Raw genomic sequence first — 24,423 nt, 5'->3', positions numbered from 1 at the left:
AGTATGAAGTTGAGTGCGAGCCAAGTAATATGAGGTCATTGTCTGAGAGAGACAGCTTCCAGTGGGCTGATCACCCAAAAATCTGTTTTACTCCTCAAAAGAAAAGGCATGGTTGCAAGTTCACTTCAGGTCAATTAATGAAGTCCACTATGGAATCCATTCATCCAGGCAGCCAGCCATCGATTTTACAAACCACTTATCCTCAAAAGGGTCGCACGGTGGTCCACTGATTAGCCTAAACCAGGGGTGCCCAAACTTTTTGGATCGAAGATCTACTTTTCGATCAACTAACCTCCCGGGATCTACCCTTACCGGCGCGCGCATGCGCACGCGCGCGCGCACACACACACACACACACACACACACACACACACACACACACACACACACACACACACACACACACACACACACACACACACACACACACACACACACACACACACACACACACACACACACACACACAGGCGCGCGCGCGCACGCCATGATGAGAAACAGCCTGAAATGGAGGCATGCGACGCCCTTTTGCAGCCTGTTAACTATCGTAGCTCACACGTACCTTTTAAAGTGCTTCCCTGGGCTCTCCTAGATTCCTATTCTTTGCTCGTGCCCTCGGTGAATTGTACACGAAGCAAACTCTGAATGAGAATCATGACGATAAAAGATCACAAGCTGCAATTGCAAACTGCTGAGCGCCAACAACTTCCGGTTACGTAATTACACGCCACAGTAAATGTAAGATTTACCTGCTTTATTTTATTTAAAAAAAAAAAAAAGATTTAGTGAAAATGAGACTGATAAGATGATTAGGGTGCAGTGTATATTAAAAAAATATATTACTAACATGTACAAAGACACACATTCATTCATTCATTCATTCATCTTCCGAGCCGCTTGATCCTCACTAGGGTCGCGAGGGGTGCTGGTGCCTATCCCAGCTGTCTTCGGGCAGTAGGTGGGGGACACCCTGAATCGGTTGCCAGCCAATCGCAGGGCACACAGAAACGTCAACCATTCACACTCACACTCACACCTAGGGACAATTTGGAGTGTTCAATCAGCCTGCCATGCAAGTTTTGGAATGTGGGAGGAAACCGGAGCACCCGGAAACCCACGCAGGCCCGGGGAGAACATGCAAACTCCACACAGGGAGGCCGGAGCTGGAATCGAACCCGGTACCTCTGCACTGTGAAGCCGACGTGCTAACCACTGGACTACCGGGCCGCCAAAGACACACAAATGGTTGTTTTTTTTTCTTCTCGACACTCCTCGGATCTACTTGGGACCTGTCTTAGATCTACCGGTAGATCAGGATCTACCTAATGGGCACCCCTGGCCTAAACAGTGCAGAACTGCAGGGGTTGATTCCAGCTCCGGCCTTCCTGTGTGGAGTTTGCATGTTGGGATAGGCTTCACCCACGCCCACAACCCTCGGGAGAATAAGCTGATCAGATAATGGATGGATGAATGGACTACCGGTACTCTTAAGTGGCTAAATGGCAAACGCCAAAATGGGCAACAAAATGTGCATTCAAGGAGAAGGTATGACAAAAACAGTTCAATATCCTTTAATTCTGTTTGCTGTGTTATGTGTTATTCACTTAAAAATATTGTAACCAAAGACACACACAAAAAAATGTTGGTTTATTGCTGGTTGCTGTTGGTTTAGGACTGCTCGTTTTATTGTCGTCAAGCCATTCTGTTTTTGTTATGTGACACTGCGTAAGTCACAAAATGTTTTTAAAACTTTGATTTGTTTTTAATGTCCTTTGTATTAAAAAAGTTTGTGCTTCTGTGTTGTTTGCTAACATCAATCCTCTCTTAGTGGGATTGAATTTCATTTACTTGTAATTATTTTGGCGTCAGTGTGCTGTCACTCTATTTGAGTTGGAATCGGGTATTTATCTCATGCTTTAAAACATGAGATAAATGCTCAATAACTCAGTGTTTTTTTAACCTGTGTTCGATCAAATCCTAGTGGTTTGGTGAATCAGTGTCAAGGTTTAACAGAGCCTCTGCCATGGAGGTTAAGAGACACCCGACTCAACATTTCAATTAGTTATGACTCAGCCGCTTGGCCATCACTGGCTGGTTCACTTTGTACACAGTTAAAAAAATGTATACTTTATACTTGTACTAATTGTGTTTACTTTTTTGTTTTTAATAAATGTGTTTTTTATGTCTTGAATTCATTAAAAAAATCATTTTGATTTTTCACTAATGAAGGGTTAGGTGAATGTGCATATGAAATCGGTGCCCCTAACAAGGTTAAGAACCAGTGTTTTAAAGTGCCGGTATGAATTGTATGATTTATTTTTTTTTATGTCACTGAGCCCCATACACCGTTGAAAAGTTTGCGGTCACCCAAACAAGTGTGTGTTTGTTCGAAGAAAAGTCATTTTTTTATTTCTCAAATGAGTTGTAAAATGAACAGAAAATATAGTCAAGACACTAACAAGTTTAGAAATAAGAAGACATTCTCTTTCCTTCAAACTTTACTTTCGTCCAAGAGTCCTCCCTTTGAAGGCCATGACAACATTGCAGACCTTTGGCAGTATAGCTGTTAGGTTGTGAAGGAAATCTGGAGAAATTTCACCATAAGCTTTGAAAAGGCCTTCCCACGAGCTGGATTGGCCGGATGGACACTTCTTGCATACCATACGCTCAAGCTGCTCCCGCAACAGCTCAATGGGGTTGAGATCTGGTGACTGCGCTGGCAACTTCTTCACTCAAAAGTTGTTGGACAATTTGGAAGTGCGCTCTGGGTCATTGTTCTGTTCCGGCTCCAATCAAGCGCTGTCCACAGGGTACGACATGGTGTCGTAAAATGGATTGATAGCCTTACTTCTTCAAAATCCGTTTTAACTGGAACAAATCTCCCACCTTACCAACACTCAAGCAACCTCAGACCATCACATTACCCCCACCTTACTCCAGCATCTTTTCAGCTGTTCTATGTCTCACAAATGTTCTTGTATATTCAAGTCAAGTCAAGTCAACTTTATTGTCAAATGTGCTACATGTGCAACATAAAGCACAGATGAAATTATATTCTCTAACACCTTCAATTTTGAATTGTCCAGCCACAACCCCCGCCCCCATCTTCCTCTGTCCAATGTCTGGTTTTTTTAAATTTATTTATTTTTGCCAATTTTAATCTTTTTTTTTTTTTTTTATTGGACAGTCTGCCTTGACGGCCAGCATCCCGGAGTTATCTCTTCACTGTAGATGTTGACACTTCCGTTTTGCAGGTACAATATAATGAAGCTGCCAATTGAGGATCTGTGAGGCAAACTCGAACTTATCCTCTTACTGCGTTGTGCAATGGGGCCCTCCATTTTTCTTTTTCTCTCTTTGGTCAAGCCTGCTTTTGTTGTTCTCCAAAGTCAGTTGTGCACACCGTTGTAAATCTTCAGTTTCTTGGTAATGTCTCGCATGAAATTGCCTGCATTTGTAAGAACAAGAATAGGCTGTCAAGTTTCACATGAAAGTTCTTGTTTTCCAGCCATTTTGAGCTTTTAATCAACGAAACAAATGTGATGCTCCACAAACAGTCAATGTGCTCAAAGGCCAGGTCAGTTTTACACCTTCTCTAACCACATATACACAGTATACACTTTGCTGATTTTCCCGCCTCCATAATTATGATGAGTGTATTCTAAGAGGGCGGCCCGGTGGGCGAGTGGTTAGCGCGTCGACCTCACGGTGCAGAGGTACCGGGTTCAATTCCAGCTGCGGTCTCACTGTGTGGAGTTTGCATGTTTTCCCCGTGCATGCGTGGGTTTTCTCCAGGTACTCCGGTTTCCTCCCACATTCCAAAAACATGCATGGCGGGCTGATTGAACACTCTAAATTGTCCTGATGTGTGAGTGGGAGCACGGATGGTTGTTCGTCTCTGCGTGCCCTGCGATTGCCTGGCAACCAGTTCGGTGTGTCCCCCGCCGAATGCCCGAAGACGCCTGGGATAGGCTCCAGGACCCCCCGCGACCCTTGCAAGGATAAGCGGATTGGAAAATGGAGGAATGGATGGACCATGCAAGCTAAACAAATGCTTCTTTTTTTGGAAATTTTAGGGAATACATGGTAAATATGAACATTTTCAAGAGTCGTTAGCGTCATTAACATTTACAGTGACATACAGAATGGTACAGCAAACTGTAGCTCTATACCTTTCAAGATGGTGTCAGCTTTCGTATGCATGCAAAACTGTTCAATAGGCCGGCAGAAGGGTCAACAACATCAGTCTGACTTGGAGTGCAATCGATAATTTATCATCTCAGTGGACCTGTACCGTAAAACAAGCGCAAAGTTCTGGCTGAAGGAAACACAGAAGGAAGTGAAACTCTTGATGCGAATAATAGTAATGAAGATCGATGCTTCCGCAATCACTTACATTCATTACACCAATCTAAACCACAGTGATAAATATAATAGCCAGGACGCACTCTCACTCACCTTTGCTGAGAGCAAAGGATGTGAACTCTAAGACTGACTTACCACTCAGTTCAATTTGGCGAGTCGGTGATTAACATTTGACATTTAGAGTCACATTTCACCCTCCGGAGTTATCGCGGCCAACTGTTTCAAGGTTTGTTGTGAAAAGCCACAGATGCATCAGTTCATGTTTATCTACAGTAGTTATGGCTCGTTGACCTGAGATTCAATATTCCGCTCATTAGCGACACAAATAAATGCTGCAAAGGAGCAATTTACAATTCAAGACACTTTGGTTGGTTAAGTCCATCTTTCACATCATTATGTGCAGTTTCCACACAGGGCGATGTATTGTAGTTTTTGATTATTGATGCAAACCTGCAACAGAGAGCATGCGTTCAAATTTTAGATACATTTCATTCCTTCTACAGGCAAATTATAGAACAAAGTTTGCAAAACATTTGGAGGCCGCTGATTCCTTAAATGGGGTCGAAATTTTACAACTTCATCCAATCACCAATAAACATCACTATCATGTACCCGTATTGTCAATTGCCACTCGAGTACTTAGGTGGCCCTAAACGTCATTACATATGATCTTGCTTAAAGACTAAATGTGGTTGCTCTAGTCCAGTGGTCTTAACCTAGTTAGAGGTACCGAACCCAACCAGTTTATATACACGTTCACTGAACCCTTCATTCGTGAAAAATCGAAAATTGCTTCTTTTTTTTTTTTTTAACAAATTAGAGAATTAAAAAAAAACATTTATTAAAAATAGAAAAAAGTAAATAAAATGACATGGTCTAAGTATAGTTTTTAAAAATTGTATAACGTACTATAACGCCAGTCACATGGTGACGACTGAGCGAACTAAATTTCCCGCAGCACTGATTGGACAAGCAATGTCATGTGATCATCTGCAGCCAGCGATGGCCAAGCGGGCATGTCATAACTAATTTAGTGAGTCGGGTGTGTCTTAATCTCCATGGCAGAGGCTACGTCGAACCCCTGAGACCGATTCACCGAACACCGAGGGTTCGATCGAATCCAGGGTAAGAACCACTGTTCTAGTCAGAGGTTATGGCACAGTGTCCTTGAAAGCAGTGTTTTGCAGGGGGTATGTGGAAACATTTAGTAATTAACACTCACTCGTCCCATGAGCCTCTGAATAAAATGATACATGTGTGCTGCAACTGTTTTCCTCAGGAGACGATAACTGTCCTGACTGTCAAAATACAACAAAAAGCCGCGTGTCAGCTCAAATTTCCTATTAAAGCTCAGATGACTGATTAAAAAAAGGACAAAAACTGCTTAAGTGGATCTGAATTTTATTCTTATTAAACATGTGTGCTTGATATTTAAAATGCCTGTCAAACTGTTTAAAAGCCTGCTTACAAGGGACTTATTCAAAGGTGCTACGTTTTTTGTGTGTGTGTGTTTTAATAAATGTATATTGTATTTTCAAGGCAACATTGTTTGGTTTTTTGTGTGATGTGAGTTAAAAAGAACACAATGACAGAGAATTAAATCTTACATTAAGGAGGCGAAATAAAGTGATTTCACTGAATACAATCATCTCTTGTGTAACCTATTTTTGGATACCGCCAACACATCGCAGTGAGGAGATACTCAAATTGAATATTGATCTATATTTAAATATTTACATATTGTCACTAGCTAGAAATGCTGCATGCATGAAGGCATGTCAAATTTCCATCCATCCATCCAATTTCCGAACCGCTTTATCCTTACTAGGATGGCGGGAGTGGGATGGCGGGCAGGCAGTAGGCCCGATGACAGCTGGGATAGGTTCCAGCATGCCCGCAACCCTTGGATGAAACAACTAAAAACACTACTACTACTACTACTCCTATTAATGATAAAAAAATAATAATCCTAACAGATCCACCATGGAGCAGATTAACATAACATTAAAATGTCAAATAACAGAATGGTAATTATTTGAGTGATATCAAACAAAAAACAGCCAAGCCGAACCGACGTTGAAAGTTACACGAACAGGTGTGTAGTGGAGATCAACATTGTGAAGGCTGACCCTGCAAAGTGAACACAACACCAGGGAGCCAAAATCGCTGGCTCATCAGTGTTAAAATCCCCAATGTCCATCCTGTACATGTTTTTGTTTGTGTATTATCCATGTTTTCTTTTTTTTCATCGCACACAAAACAACGGCAGCTGATGTTCACTGCCCATCTGAATGCATCATTTATTGCATCTCTCACAACACAATAGTACACGTACACGATTGTTTTCCAAGTGTGAAACTGAATCTACAAATCAAACAGTCAATCCAATTTCACAGAGGAAGCGTTTCCTATTATTTATCTGTTGAAAGAAACAGACAGCTCTCACTACAAATGGATATAGTGATAGGCCAGAACGCAAGCAACGCCTGTTCAATCTAATGTTATCCAATCAATACAAGACCTGCATGTGGAATTTTCAAGTCACAAACCTGATCACTCCGAGACTCGGTGGGGGCAAAAACACTGCAGTTTTACACTTCCGCAATAGCAGACACGATAATGAATATAAAGATTTGAAATGACTCATAACTCACGCACATACTGGAGCTGTCTCGAGAAAATGAGGGTCGGACGTAGTGCTGTGGGTGTGTATACAGTCTTACAATGACTCACCTTTGGAAAAGTGTATGCATATACTCGGCTTCTACAGGATGCACAGGTGGGCACACAAACAAGGTCATCATGGTCAGCCACTGCTCTTTTTATGTAACAAAGACAATGTACTGTATGTTTACACCTTTTTGAACTACCTACAGGTATACCTGGACACCAAAACTCACAATGTTGATTCCGTCCTCGCGACTGTGTTTGACCTTTAAGAATACAGAATGTACAGTACAGACAGCTCCACATTTGTCAAAGTGTGTGCCTCTGTGTTTGTTATACTGCACAACGCTCAGTTCTGGATTCCACTATGATCATCCAGTAGTACCTCGACCTTCGGGTGACCTAATAGGTGAGGTTTTTTGGGACAAGAGCCATCGCTTTGCTGTTTGTTTGTTTTTTTTTTGTGGGGGGTGGGTTTGCTTTTTGTTGCGTGCAATCATTTGATGTACAGGTGTGTTTCAGACCCCCACCTCTTGATATGGCAGCAAACTTCACAACGTCAAGCAGCAATTTTAAAGTTCTAAAACAAAAAAGAGCAAAGCATCCTCGCTCAAAGCTGATTACGGTGACTCCCAAATGGGATTTACTGTAAAACTAAATATAAAACAAATACAATTAGAAATATATTTCACGAAAGAACAAAATGCCAAAAGTCAGCTCGCTCAGGGATGACAGACAATGCAAAATGTCATACAGACTAATGAAACTCACGTCAATGTTAAGGTAATTGCAAAGCTGTAACCAACAGATATTTGAATACAATCAATGTAGCAACACCTGCAGCCAGAGGGTACAAAATTGTCCATCATCGTTTCACAAGATCAGCCGAAAGCCCAACTTTTGCTGCTCAGAAATGCCACGACCTAACAGACTGCACCCACAGAGGTTCCTCAAAACGCTGCCGTTTGTCAAATCAACTGAGACACACATGGGTCATTTGTGGTGTACTGTTGGACTGCAGTAATGGGCAGTAAGTATGTAGCCATTTTGAGTCAGTGAAACGGAATTCATGGACTTGCCTGCAAATCAACCAAAAACACACCATTTGTGACCGTGTGGTAAACCATAGTTGTGTGGAAAACGGAGGCAAGGCTAGGCAGTGTTGTTTCTGTACCACCTCACATACACAAGGCAACGCAATGTGCTTCACAAAAGACACAACACCTAAAAGCATTTATACACACACAAGAGCAAATGACATTCAGAAGCAAAGCAGAGGAAATAAAAGCATTGACAATAATTAAACACAACAGAAAACATTTCAAGCATTTCAAAGTCGAAATCACCTATACTGTGGTGGAGTGTCTCACTTTTCTGTGACCATCAAATATCCCCAAATGAAAACTTCATGTTTGCTCCTCTAAAACACAATCAAATGCAGTGAAATTATTCGATAACAATTGAATAGTGGACGGAGCGATCAGGGGAGAGGTGTGGGAATAAAAAAAATGATATGGAATCTAACCAAGTATCTTGAAATTGTATTCCCAGATGTATGGGTTTCTGTGTCAAACTATGAAATCTAATGAATCCTGTGCAAGAAAATCCCCACACTACTTTATCTAATCTTTAATTTGACGCGTGACTTCAGTGGCAACCGCTGCTTTACAATCACACTCTAATTTCCCCCCAAAGCCAAATCTGAACAGTCTCATGATAACGGGGGTACCAATGATTAATTGTGAGCAATTACCATTACAATGGGGGGCCTTGTCTTCAGTCGGCACCCATTAGAAGACAGCCAGCCTGTAAATACCGCAGAGTGATGTACTCTTTGTGCTACCTGTCACTTTTATTGGGAGTCGCCATTTCAAAAGACACTGAGACGAAGGACCATCAAAACATCGACATTTTACTTGGGTGCTATGATGTTTTTATTCTTCAAAAGTTTTGCACACTAGTAAAATCTTGTGAGAATTCCACTAAATCTTCGGGGTCCACATTAAACTTGACCCATGGGCCAAAATCACTCTTCGGTGAATCCCCGTGTGTTTGTAGTATTATTTATTTATTTGTTTTTGCTGAAAAAAATCGAAGTATTACTTCTGATGGAGTGTTCTTTATCTGTGTTTGAAATGTCCTAGTTCATTTTTAGCAGTTCTTGAACACACTTTGTTCACAGTCAAAAAAATGGAAATGAAAGCAAGTTTTGTTATTCTCCCAAGTGCGGTGCAAAGCTCAGTGCTGCCTATCTCACTGACGCTCAAGCAGAAGAAAACACCAAAATAGCCAGCAGGTGGCCCGAAGCCAACAACCTAGAACGGACTAGTCGAAGAAAATTTAAACTTGATATTAAAACCGACAGTTTAAAAAGTGTTAGCATTTTTTTAAAGCAAGCTCACTGGCAAAATATTCTGAATGCTGAGTTGTTGTTGTTGTTGTTGTTTTTTTTAAATCAAACATATAAGATATTCTGGCGGCCCGGTAGTCCAGTGGTTAGCACGTCGACTTCACAGTGCAGAGGTTCAATTCCAGCTCCGGCCTCCCTGTGTGGAGTTTGCATGTTCTCCCCGGTCCTCCGTGGGTTTTCTCCGGGTACTCCGGTTTCCTCCCACATTCCCAAAATGTGGGAGGAAAACATGCATGGCAGGTTGATTGAACTCTTTAAATTGACCCTACGTGTGAGTGTGGGCATGGACGGTTGTTCATCTCTGTGTGCTCTGCGATTAAAATGGCTCAGATTATGAATGAATGAATATAAGATGTTCCACTTTTATATATAAAATCCTTTAATGAAGTCACTCGATATTCTCCAGCTATGCTGATTTTATGGGTGAACATAACTTTTGGTGGATTAAAGAAATATCAGGCCACCCAAATTCTGATGTTTTCACATTTATAAGGCGTTTGATGTATCGTAACGGTCATGTGTCACTTTTTGCAGTTTGCGTTGAATACAATTATTATTTTCAGGAATCACACAAAACTGTGTTTAAGTATGTGTGTATTTATTTATTCATTGTGGCTTTGGTTAATACACTAGTGCACAGTTTATTGGATGGTTCACCGTAAGTCTCTCTTCGCAGGCCACCGAAGTAAACCTCTAAAAACTCACCAGGCGAAGAGATCATATTTCTCCCGTGCGACCTTCATTGCACCGGCTCACTGTAAAATTCTGAATTTCAAATCCTTCTCTCACTTCACCTATTAAGCACTAAATGATCACGTACCGTTATATTTTAATGAGTGTGTGGTGCATTCTCAACTTACTGTGCTCCCACATGTACATTTACTTGTGGATCCGCAAATCTATACAAGCACAATGAGTTGCAGATCCTCCACCTGTCAGTCTTCTGGAACCATCTGCCAGATTCGGTATATGAGGGAACATTCACTGCATATTCCAGAGCAGACTTATCACCGTCCTCTTTGATTAAGCTCATCAACACGGCTGACTCGGGAAAATGCTAAGATATGTTGGGCCGAGACCAGGAGTAGGCAATTAATTTTCCGGGGTCCATGTAAGAAACTGGAATGGTTGTGAAGGGGCACATCAACATGCTGACCTAAATTGTGCCTGAAATTTATTTATGGAAAGCGGCAAACTACATAGTTTGGATAAGCTGATACTTGCGGTGATATGGTGTTGGGACAAAAGAAGAATTACTCACTTGGAAATTGCATTTCTGCAAAATCGTATCAATATTATGGGCTCTATATTCGTGAGCTGCATAGGTCTGGCAGTCTAAAGCCGCGCAGGAGCGGTTGAGACTTTGGTATTTTTACAGATGCACGTCAATTGGGACAGTTGAATTCAGACAGTTTGCGATGTTGTGGATGTGAACACAGCTGACTTGATTCGCCCCCAATAGAAGCAGCTCATCTCATTCCATATAAAATCAGCACACGATGGGCACAGTTCTTGACATGGAAGAAGGAGAAACTCATTTGCTGGAGTCATTACAAGAGGTCGAAGCCCACAAAGTATGTTTAAAAGGAAATGAAAGGAATGTTACAAGAGGGGTCAAAAAAGTTGCTCAATGCAGTGACAAAATTGCTAATTGGCTCCACTAAATACTAAGGGTGTGGAAAATAATCGATACATCGATGCGCACGTGCGCGATGCGAGCGAATCGGCTCATTCACTGGGTACGACGCGATTGACGGGTGAAATCGAGATTCATCGCGATGCATTGGTGGGTATCGGTGAAATCGAGATTCATCGCGATGCATTGGTGGGTATCGGTAAAATCCGATTCCAGCGCCGTTTTATTCATGTTAAACGTCACCTATCTGCCCTTTCCTAGGCGCATTGAATGCACCATCATTGTTTTGCGTTTTGTGTTGAATACGGACGGTAGCCGTGCGTCACATACAGTCCAGTACACAACGAGCAAAACACTATGGAAGTTCGCGCAAGCAGCAGCGAGGAAACTACTGTATTTAATGCTTCCGCAACATTCAGATCTTATGTTTGGAAATACTACGGCTTCGAAAAGAAAGACGGAAAGATTGATAAAAGCTCCGTAATTTGCAAAGAATGTCGCACTACCAAGCCATACAACGGCAGCACCACAAATATGCAGACCACTTAAAACGATGGCATCACATCACCGACAAGTTTCCCGCCCCCCCGTCCAGTTCCTCGTTGGACACCGGAGAAACTCTTGGCAAACCAGGTCTGGATAAGAAACAAATCGCCTCTTATTTTGGGGGTCCCTTTGTAGCTCACTGTGACCGCGCAAGGAAAAACTATATATGGATGACTCTTGGACATTTCATTTTGACACTCAGTGAGAGTGGTCTGTGTACGCTACAATACACACAGCAGCTTTGACGCTGTGACTGCCAAAATATTTTCCATAGTATTTTTTTCTGTCCCATGGAGATGGATATTTCATATAAGACACTCAGTGAGTAGTGTGTTTGTGTTTACACTACAGCAACAGCTGTGAGTCTCAGGTGCCAAATTGTTTACATTTTCTTTGCACAAAACCCAATTGTGAAAGGGCTTAAATAAGTTGTTTTACACGTTCTACTGTTTATAAGGAATAAAGTGGTCTACTTTTTGCAATACCATACTGAATTCCATCTTTTTTAAAACTTTTTTTCTTTGCATATTTGCATCATGTTTAATTGCACAATATCACAACAAATTGCACTGTATCGTATCGGATCACATTGATTTGAACTAAATGTGTATCGCGTCGTATCGCCAGAAAATTCCATGTATCGTTTAAGTATTGCATCGCTGGTAGTGCATCGAGATGTGTATCGAATCGTCCTGAGTGCTGAGATTCACATCCCTACTAAATACACAGGCCATTGCTCTTGCTTACTTGCACTAGATATTTTTTTTTAAAACAAGAAGGCTGCCTTTAGTAAGACCCTTCAAAATATATATATTTTTAACATGACTTCACAACTTGCTAAGTGTGATCAGACCTCTGGTAAGTAGCTAAAAGAAAAGGTCTAAATAAGAAGAAAAAAAAGAACTCAAACGAGATGCAAGCGATATTTCTGTTCTCACAGTACAGTACCTATTTTACGACAAAAGACTGGATTAAAATTCAAAGGATAAAGTGACTGCGATTGGCTGGCAAATTATTCAGCGTGTCCCCCGCCTACTGCCCGAAGACGGCTGGGATAGGCTCGAGCACCCTCCGCGACCCTAGTGAGGATCAAGCGGTTCGGAAAATGGATGGATGGATGGATGAATGAAAGTGATTCAATCATTGTTCAAATAATTTTATGAGCCCGTTTCCTGCTCCCTTCATGACTGTGTTGTAGATGCAGTGAGATTTGTATTTTTTATTTTTTGATGTGATTTCCTGTTATGCATTTTTAGCTATGTTTCATTGTTAGTTTCAGCTACGATTGCCATCCGATATCTGCCTTGCCCCTCCTGTCACTGAGCCATCTTATTTTCTCCTTGTGTCTTGGTCAACTGTACGTATGTCATTCGTCTGTAGCTGAGTCCCAATTCAGGGTCTGCCTCGTTTGTAGGCTGCACTTTCCCGGTGGTGATGTTGTGTGCTGACTCAAGGTTGCCTCAAAGCGTGAAGGCAAAAAAGAAGCTCAAACAAAATAACACTTAATGGTCTTTAGACACGACACATAGCCGTTAACTATTCCATGAAACAAAACTGTTTGCATAACACTTAGAAGAGAATTAACAGCTTCAAGACAGGTAAGACCTGACTTGCCCCAGATAGACGATGATAACGGTGATTATAATGAACCTCCTCCAAGGCAGACAAACTAGAACATTTTTTCTTATCCTGTAACTTTTCTTCCTTGTGCTTTCTCTGCTTTATTGTTTCAAGTTAAGGGTATGAATATGAACAAAAAGGTTTGACATGCAATTGGTCTGGCAACCAGTTGAGGGTGTTCCTCACCTGCTGCCGAAGACTGCTGGGATAGGTTCCAGCACGCCTGCAACCACCGAGTGGAGAAGCGGCTTGTATGATGGATGTATGTATGTTTGTCACTCAGTTTTGTAACAATGGAACCTGCGGTGGCCAATCACGTATCAACCCGAGCCATCGCCCTAAACCTAAAACATAACGACCAGTGCATAACATCACAGAGTACATTGTAATCCAAACAAACACTGTCCCAAAGAGGAGAACAAATGTGGTGTCTGTGTCTACACGAGAGACATCATGCCTGGAGACATCAGAGCAACTGTAGCCCTGACACGCCACCTCATGCGCTATCCACTCGCTGAAACCAAGCGTGTAGATGGTAGAAAACCATGATTACTGTCCATTTCATTTGGCCTGACCCTGGTCCCTGATCACTTCGCGCAAACCCACGACACGTACTGGTTGTGATTTTTGTTGCTGCATTTGTGGGTATACAAGGGCCTCTTCCACTGTACCCCTGCTTAAATTTGATGCTCTATTCAGGGAAAAATCCCCATTCATCAAATCAAGAGCAAGTGTGCAGCTGTTCTCTTGCTGTTGTAGGTTCCTCACCTTTTGTCCAAGTTATCCAGCACTCCTGCGTTGGCTTTGTAGCGGAGGATCATGCAGGTGAGTCACAATGAATTAGACAGTCAGCCAGCAGCCAGAACAACTAGACAGACAGACAGATCATCTCCATTATAAAAAAATAATTCTTGTGTGTTTGTGTGTGTGTGTGTGTGTGTGTGTGTGTGTGTGTACATGCGCGCAAGTGAGGTAAAATATGGTGGGAAAGAGTCTACATTTAAAAAGAATGAAATTGCAGGATTAACATGTCTAGTCCAGTTCCATATTTTTCTTGTCTGATCCCGAGCAGTTTCTGTAAATTACTGTCATACAGTAGATTCAAAGTGTCTTGTCCAACATTCCAAATTCACAGTAGATTCCAAAACATAATTCAAAGTTAGTTAATTTTCAGCTAGACGATCCCATTCAATATTTTCACTGAAGAATGATCGCGGACTGATTTTGACCTTCTTAATTAATCAAATACATAATTATTTTCGCAAGCTAATCGTGTTCTTTTAATTTGACTCAAAAAGCTCATGGAAATGCATATATAATAAACCTATTCAATGATTTCCACAAATATGTATTTTTTTTGTATGTGAGCAAAAGAGGTGCTTATAGACAGATAGCAAAGAAACGGTGACACTTTGTTTCCATCATTTATTTATGTTGTCTACAAGGTAAAAATTAATAGATTTATCAACATACGCATGTTCCTGACCAAAATGTATTCAATGAAAGTTGTTCGTCTATTTGGGATTTGTTAACCCTGAATTTGATTCCATGCTAGCCAGTGGCAATCTCGGACCAGGATCGATGTCACTGTCCTCCTTTGACAGCTCTTGTAGTGATAAAGGTTTAGAAAAGTGAGGACAAAAAAAGGAAGTCACAGGAACAGAAAGGGGGATTGCGAGTCCCAGTGTGACTGGGCCTAATTGAAATAAATTCTGACTAAAGCAATGTCGTTAATGACATTTTGAATCCAGGGCTCGAATAATGACATTGAGAGACCCAGGAGGAGAGAATCACTTAAAAACCTAGAGTCAAGGGAAGGAGGGAGGTCGAGTGAAGGCAGGAATAGTCAGAGAGACTGAAAGGACTTTGGATTGGAGGTCTGGGAGGTTCACTTTGGAGAGAGTTTTTATTAAAGGAGCCACGGGGAAAGAGGAGGCAGCATCGACGCAAAAGGGAAGAGGCAAGCATTTAACATATGACACAGGTGGACACGCGATCCAGTGACTGACATTTTACGTCTGGTTTTCCACTTTCAGGGACACTGGTGGGTCTCTTGGTCCAGTACACCATTTGGGACAAGCGTCCTGTGTCACGTTGTGCCCGAAGCGATGGAATTATTGCTTCGTGCACAACAAAATAACTGAAAGGTGAATCCCCGAAATAGCAGACACAAAAGAGATTTTGTCAGAGAACAAAAGGAGTCTTTAATGACGAACACAAAATACCCGACAGGGAGAATAACAAAAAACGGTGGTCAAAATAAGGACCAGGGATAGAATAAAGGGAACAACAGAAAACGCTTGCGGAAAACAAATGGCAAGGAAGGTCTGATTAGACGATAACCGGTATATAAATTTTGTACGTAATAGGAATAATGGCGCGTAATAACAGCCACAAAGCTAAGAGGCAACAAATAATCCAAATAGTAATTTGAGCAAGAGAAATATTGGCGCGGCGTGGAATTCTCTGGCAGTGAGTAGACTGCCAGAGCGTCCAAATAAAGGCTGAGCAATTACTGCCAAATGGGTGACAGGTGTGTAAACGGCGGGCAGAAAGCCCGCCCCCTGCTGGCAAACACGGGACGTGACATCCTGGGACATGCCTCCTCTGTTGAAGCTTTATCAGGCTGATCATCTTCATTGACACAGATGTCACAACAGGCCTGACTTCCATCATTTACGAATCAGTGCCAGGAAAGAATAATTATGTAGTCAATATACAAAAACTGAACTGCCATAAGTTGTTCATTGTTTTGTTTTTTTATTGTGGTTGATGTTATTGTTTTTAATGTAGGTTACAACAGCACATCATCAAACTGACAGTTTTGTAAAATGTCGCTTACAATGTGAGAAAGTTGAAATACCACTGCTAACAGTGGAGATAAATCTGAATTCATTTCATCAGTTCATAACTTCAACTTATTTTTTTCAGTAAAACAGTTATGTGCGTGAGCAGAGAAACAATGAGGAAAACATTTCAGTGGAACAGATATGCTACGTAATACACCAAATGAACTCCTGAGTTGGTTGTTTGAGTCTTGGATACTGGCATTACACAGTGGAGTTGGCAACTATGAGTCTACTACGTTTATCTGCTGGTTGTAGTCATGTCTGTGCCCATCTAAACTGCACTGTAAGCCATTGAAACCAAGATGATAATGATTTTCTGGGGTCATGAGTGACCCATTCATCCATCCATTTTCTAATCTGCTTATCCTCACAAGGGTCGCGGGCCTGCTGGAGCCTATTCCAGCTGTCTCGGCGCAGTAGGCAGGGTACACCCTGAATCGATTGCCAGCAAATCGCAGGGCACACAGAGACAAACAACCATCCACGCTCACACTCACACTCCGGAACAATTTCGAGTGTTGCATTATAATGCCTTGCATGTTTTGGGAATGTGGGAGGAAACCGGAGTACCCGGAGAAAACTTACATAGGGACACGGAGAACATGCAAACACCACACAGGAAGGCCGGAGCTGGAATCGAACCCGGCACCTCTGCCTGTGAGGCCGGCTTGCTAAGCAGTCGAACACTGTGCCACGCCACCAACATGTTTTTGTTTTTTTACAATTTGTGGCATTGAACGGGTGGGGCGTAAAATGTTATTTATTTCATGGGTCCCGCAAACCTGGAAATGCCACTTGTCACATGCACGACAACAACATATTGATGCTGCTGCTGATGATGATTTGCCTTTTCGTATGTGCTTCATTAATCAAGTGGGAATCTGGTTGCGTTCGCAGGAATTGTCCACAACAGATGTGAAACATTTTAATATATTGAACTTTATTTATTTTTGTTAATGTGAGTTATGTGTATATTAATTCAACAGCCCAGCTTTTCAGGCAATATTACAGTTCGCAAATTATGAATTATGTGAGTAGTCATTTGATGGCAGCGACCCCAGAACTGTTGAATATTAAAGCTTCGACTGTGACCACCTCATTCGAGCATCTATAAATTCTGTTTATGATCACTGAGGCTTTTGTAGGAACATGCGCTGTCTAATAGCTGAACAAATGGGAAAGGAGCCCAAATGCTCAACACAAAGGAAAGAAAAGTGGACACTCAGCTAGAACAAGCAAACCACATAAGGACGATGTACAGAAACACTTGAAAAGCATTAACTTGACCAGTTTTTCTAGTACCAGCATCAGACAGTGGGTCTAAAACCTGAAAGGACATTTGATATGGAACAGGAGCTGAGGATGGTCTCAGAGAAAAGCACTTCCAAATCAAAGCAGAAAAATGCTCCGAACAAAATGAAGCCGAAAAGAAGAACTGATGCTTATAATAATTTCAACTTGCACAAAGTACAAAAACAAACACACACTAAGCACCAAGTGCCTACCTTCATAGACAGACAATTAAAAAAAAAGTGCCCTCAATACAGACGGATACAAACAGTGAAATCTTGCGCACAAGCCATATGGTCCAAAAGCAAAACAACAGAGTGTTATTTTGTCATTAGAATGAAAATAAATAACATCTGATTTGCAAAATACGAGCAAAGTGGTATTCTGTTTTCAAAACCTGTCTACAGCCTTGCTGTGTGGAGTTGACATGTTCAACTCTTGCTTGTCCAGACGATCCTCCCCTCCACATTTCATAAACACATATTAGGTGCTGAATTCTCTAAATTGAGTGCATGGTCGTTTGTCTTTTTTTACACTGCGGTTGAGAAGGGGACCTTTCCATGGTGCGGCCCGGACAGGTCCCATAGTCACTTGGGAATAGCTCCGGCTCGTGAACCATGTTAGGACGAGTGGCATACAGTAAAAAAATGGATGGTTTATACATTGTAATCCACCCAATTTCTGATCCACTTATCCTCACAAGGGTCGCGAGGCGTGCTGTCTTGGTGAAGTAGACGGGGGACACCGTGCCCAGCCAATCGTAGGGCACACATAGATGAACAACCATCTGCGGTCACAATCAAACCTAGAGACAATTTAGAGTGTTCCATTAACCTGCCACACATGCTTTTTGAGTGTGGGAGGAAACCGGAGTACCCAGAGAAAATCCACCTAGGCACGGGAAGAATATACAAACTCCACACAGGAAGGCCAGACCCAGAATCGAACCCTGTACCTCTGCACTGTGTGGCAGACGGACTAACACATTCTAATCCTCGAAACTTTAAAATATCTCATTTCTCGTTGTCTTTGATTTCAAAAAGCTGTACAGAAGGAAACAAACTTCCAAAGGTGAAATACTGTATGTACACATGTTACCAGTGAGTTGAGCATAGCAGTAGCTACCGAGCATGACCAGGCTGCAATGACTGCCGTGTGGGTGACATTTATCAAACAGGATGGCGCTATACAATGTTAGTTAAAACAGCATGACAGCCCATTCACCAAAATTCAGCGCTGCAGGTAGACGCCAGAGTGATTCGATGCAGAATCCTCCAAAGGAAGGCTACTCGGTATGTGGTCTACCTGATTTTATCCCAGTCGGTCAATACAGGATCCAAACAGCAACCTGATTCAGATTTGGTCATCACTACTTAGCACCATCTCCCAGCAGAAGAATAGGAGGAAGGAGAGAAAATCTGCCGACTTTTTTTTTTAGCTCTCGCAATCACCAAAAGACCAGCATGAGATGAGCATCGGTGGAACATACAATACCACTAAGTCACCGAGATAGGAAGACGCTCAGCTATGTAATATTTTATGAGTAATAATAAAACCTTAAAATCACAAGTGTGCAGGGAGCTGATGCAAGTCAGTATCCGGGTAATATGATTCAACTTTGTGTTCCTAGTCAAGAGTCTCAGTGCAGCATTTTGGACAAACTGAGACACTTTAGGCCATGGCCGTACTCTGGTCATACGTGTTGAAGGATGTGAGCCATTCACAATATTCTCAGTAGAAAGATCTGACCGAAATCCAGACTAAGAATAGATTAAAAAATGCATGATCATTAATCTGTATCACAACTATATTTTCGCAAATATTAGAAAATAAAAAGGGGAGAATTGACAATGGTCATTAGTGGAGTGAATTCCACCTTGTACAGTTAGACCTCAACCATGAGGTTTTGGACCATTTCATGGACCATATTTGATGGTCTGAAACCTTGAGAACCCTATTTTTATCCACCCATCCATCCATTTTTTCAGCCGCTTGATCCTCACGAGGGTTGCAGGGGTTTGTTGGAGCCTATTCCAGCTGTCTTGGGGCAGTAGGTGGGGGACACCCTGAACCGGTTGCCAGCCAATCGTAGGGCATACAGAGATGAACAATCATCCTCGCACACACTCATACCGAGGGTCAATTAAGAGTGTTCAATCAGCCAGCCATGTATGTTTTTGGAATATGGGAGGAAACCGGAGGACCCGGAGAAAACCCACTCAGGCACGGGGAGGACTTGTAAACTCCACACAGGAAAGCCGGAGCTTGAATCGAACCTGGTGCCGCTGCACTGTGAAGTCGATGTGCTAACCACTGGACTACCGGGCTGGCCCTTGTTTTTATTTACTTTCCTAATTAGTAATGTAAAAGAAAAACTGTGCACATTTCATTAAATCATGCACATATACATAACCATGATCCTTTGTGTCCGGTGTGTTGAAGTTTATAACAGCGGGGATACATAAAACAATTGTAATGTTGAACTAATAAAAAAAAGCTAATAAAAATGCAAATTAAATTGTGAAAGCCAGCATTCATGACCAATATTCAAGTGCTAGTTGAAAGGGCTTGTGATTCTTATTATGATGGTAGTGGTGAAGAAATAGAAGGTAAATAAAGCTAATAATATCATTCAAGCAACGTGTTTTTTTACGCATATTTCAGTTGGAGGTTAAACCGTTAAACATGGGCTATCAAAATGTCCATGGTCTGATAGCATGTTGCATGGTAAGCATATTTCCAGATTAGTCTAAATGTTTGATTAGGAGAATATCTGCACTCCCTTCTTCAGAGGAGACGAGAGGCCGTTAGACCGTGCACAATCAATCTGCTCTTCATTTTGCACATATTGAACATTTTCTCCAAGGACAATAATTCAAGCCAACCAGTGCGGGGCTCCAGCTCTGGCCAATTTAGCTCGGGAGACAACAGGCATACTGTCATGTGGGTAGATTCTGAGTTACATGTATTTTCACGACTATTCGACGCATCGTACTAATGGCCGCAGTCTCATTAATGCGTGACATTTCTGTATTTTACACATACACAGGACGCATCGTACGAATAGCCGCAGTTTTACAGTGGTAAAACATACGCCAGCTTAAACATACGGCATGCATGCGCGCACTCTAACACGTTAGCTTGAAGCATACGGTAGCATGCCAAGACATACAAATAAGATAAAAACACGTTTTTAAAAAGGCAACGAAAGCAGAACTGAGTTCGGGTGTATTTTATTTAGCCATCGTACAATGTTCTCACGTTTTTCGATCAATCATCACCCAGAAATCCATCAAAGTTCTCATCCTCTGTATCAGAAGCAGAGGACTGCACATCTCAGTTGTCATTGAATGCATCACATGCTAGTGTGAGTTGCTACGCATTGCCGAGCGGAAAGAAGGAGCAGCAACAGCAAAGTCAACATTTCTCTCGTGTGAAGCTTTCCCACATTTGAAAGTAAAGAACAGAGCGAAACACGGTGGCAGCGCGTGTGTGTGTAGAAAGAATTGAACAATTGTGCAAGTACCGTAATCCATCAAAAACGCCGCGTTCCCTCTCGTTGTTGCGTATTGTGGCGTAACTCGCCAAGCGCTGCCTCTCACTCTTTGTAAAGTTGTGTTTGCCACCGATCATCCATTGTTCCCATGCCGTTTGCAACTTTACTTTGAACGCCCGGTTGATGCCAATGTCCAGCGGTTGGAGTTCTTTAGTCAAGCCTCCGGGAATAACGGCAAGGTCAGAGTTCATTTGCTTGACTTTTTTTTTTCACCGCTGCTGTGAGATGGGCACGCATGCCAAAAGCATAACCGGTGGCTTTAAGTTTGAATTGAGCTTCGTAGGCGTGCGTGTCTTTTTGTCGAATTTATTTTCAGGGGTTCTTAGAAACCAAAACCGGAGTTGTTTTGCAACAAAGCACATTGCCACACTCTATACAAGTGTTGGTACTGGCTTGAGGCGTCCACTTACACGCCCACCCTTCACCATTGGCGGACTAGCTTGTCTGTCCTCTCTCTCCCTCTCTCTCCCTCTCCATATATGTATGTATACACGCCCACCCTTCCCTGATTGGCCGACTTCTTTCACAGTCACTTCCGCCTTTTCTCTATATAAACAGCGTGTCGGCAGTCAGTCAGATTTTGGAACTCAGCGCATATAAAGCACGCTCCGCACCATAAGGCGTACTGTCCATTTTGGAGAAAATTTAAGACTTTTAATGGCGCCTTATAGTCGTGAAAATACGGTATTTGATCTCCATCTTTCTCCCTTCCACTCAACGCAACTTTCTGGATAAAGCACGATATAAAACAACCACAACTGGAAATGAAATGCTGGACACAGACAAACAAAACCAATGGGGGGAAAACAATTCAACATAAAAAATTCAACAATGGAACACGTAAAAAAAAACCCACTAAAAGCAATTACAACACAAAAACGCAAGCATAGTCTGAGATGAGGTATACAATGTTCAAAATGCAAGCAAGATTAGATTCTACTCTCACGTCACTCCTCCCTTTTCCCCTCCCTCGTGCTCCTGGCCAAGGCAACATCCAACGTGCGCTCTGCACAAGCCGATGCTGGCCAAAGCGGCTCCGTTGATAGCATGACTTATTCATGTTGGCAAGTTGGCCAACATGAAATGTTACCGGTTTGGGCTAAAGTAATTTAGAATGGATTAAAGACAGAAGAGAGAGATGATCAATTTACCTAACGACACAGAGAATGATGAATTTGTCAGCGGTTTCCCAGGCCCAGTGATGCAGCCGCATCGCTAATACATACGTTTACATTTCATTTGTCTCCCATCCAATTCTTTCTTAATTCTTGTTGCTGACCGGAGTGCAAAAGTCCAGAGCCAAACAAATATTAGTGGGAAGGGCCTGTGTGCTGCTGTAGCAGTCAGACTGCGAGTTGTGAGCGTGCACGTATACGGGAAAACGATTGCGAAATTATTAGGTCATGCCTTCTCTCTCTTGAGAGAACCTCTGATTTGCTAGCTTTGTCTCACAGTGACAAGTACAGGGATGTCAGGTCAACAGGCAATGTTAACATGTATGACACCAAAGCTTGTTCTTTTGTCTGTTTTTTTTTGCAAAGCAGATAATAAAAATGGATTTCAAGATGACTTTTAAAAATGGACAGTGAGAGGGATTTTCGAGCGTGGGACCAGCAATAGAAAAAAGCAGCTGATAAACTGACTTGAGGCAGCAGGCAGGGGCATAGGTAGAGAGACGCAAGGCAGGGAAAAAACATTTAGATATCATCTAAAAATGTATTCTAAAATGCAGCGTTCCCTCTGACACAGTCTCGGCGCCAGAGCGCATCCAGTGGATGGGTATTCGGTCGGCACTCCAAAAAAATGCAGGCATGCGCAAAGAATGTCAAACACTAAATTGAGTCTAAAAATACAGGTGCCACGGTGGCCACACACAGCCTCAATTCCCACTGTGAAATTCTTGATTTATAATTCTCAATGTCGTGTGCGTTTGCGTGCATGCGCATGAAGGAGCTCAGCAGTGATCTGTTTTGTCTTGATATCAACATAATCTTAGATTAGCCATTTCAATTGCCAGGCTCCAGTCGAGGGATGCTGTTTTCGAGAGGCCAAGCGAGAGAGAGCGATAACAATGGATACGATAGCAGAATGTGTTGGAAGAATAACGTGGTGGGAGGTAGAGAGATGGGAGAGATACGGCAGGTTGACAGACATGGTAAACAAACACTGGTGTGATGAGACAGCGGAGGCGGGGAAAGAGACAGGAAGAGGCAAAGCAACAGACAGTAGCTGAAATGCCGGTCGACATGAATAAAAGACAAGGGACTCCGCTGTCTCACAGTGGGAACACATAAAGAACATTGCTCATTTTCTCCCTCAATCTTAATTTTTTTTTTCTGTGCGGAATTGACCCTTCTTACGACGTTAATAACTCATCCCATTTGCTTTCTCAATAGCCCTCAGGTTTTATTACTTGCTCCTACTCTACTACTGTCTTCCTGCTTTATTGTGTGTGTAAACGGAGCTCCAGGTTCTAAAGTGACATTATGTCTTCATCACTGTTCTAATATCAAGTATTGTGGTTGATTATGCACCAAACAATGTCAGCGGCTGCACCAACACTTCCATTAACGAACTATCTGTTTGATTTTGCCGGTCAGAGAAGACCTGCAGGCTGCGGTGGGTTGCCCGGTCAGGTGGCCATGTGCACTGCATGATCTGCAGAGGAGGTGGGACGTGGAAGCGCTTGTCTGGGGGACAATACACACAAGACCACAAAGTGTTGCATGTCAGATACCAAAACACCTTGGAGGGAACTGATCGCAGGAAAAGTTAAATCTTCATTAAACTTTTTTTTAATGGGGTCCAACTCCATAAAGAACAGTTTTCTTCTCCGGGTCAAAAGTTCAGCTGATCGTGCACCCCTAGGGTTCGTTCTGTCTATGCATGTGCCTGTACAACGTTGCAGTGAGGTTTTTGATTTGCTTGCAAGGCCACCATTGCTTGAAACCTTGGCGTCATGCTTGAAATTAGAACTTAACTTGTAACTGTTACCTTTCATAAATACTTCCACAGTTTTTCAGCAATCCGGATGGTTTTGTGATTTGACAGTTTTACTGGTCCAAAAGTAAATGAATAATCTGCTTTACAAGGTTTAGAATCGAGCCATTATTTACATAACCATAACACCATCCAAAATTCTGCCACATCAAACTTTTACTAGACCTCAATGTCAAAGGACAATTACTCATGATTGCACTTTTAAGTTGTTATAGTCTGACCCATCATTAGCTATTTAACAGCTTTGCTTTACAAGGAGACATGAGTTTAATAAAAGGGATTAAGAAAAATGCTGTGCGCAAAAGCTGTACAAAATGTTAATCTGGCCACCTGAGATAATACAGAACAAGTGATAAGGCATGTTGTGTGTCCACAGTAATTGCGTTGTGAAATGTTTGGGGAGTGATTAACAAAAGAGACATTGCTGTGATTCATCAGTTGACTTCAATGTTGCGTAATATGCAAGACTATATCCGTATAAAAA

The sequence above is a fragment of the Hippocampus zosterae genome, chromosome 1 (assembly GCF_025434085.1).
Source record: "Hippocampus zosterae strain Florida chromosome 1, ASM2543408v3, whole genome shotgun sequence".
Taxonomy (NCBI): Eukaryota; Metazoa; Chordata; class Actinopteri; order Syngnathiformes; family Syngnathidae; genus Hippocampus; species Hippocampus zosterae.
Note: the sequence above shows the minus strand (reverse complement) of the source record.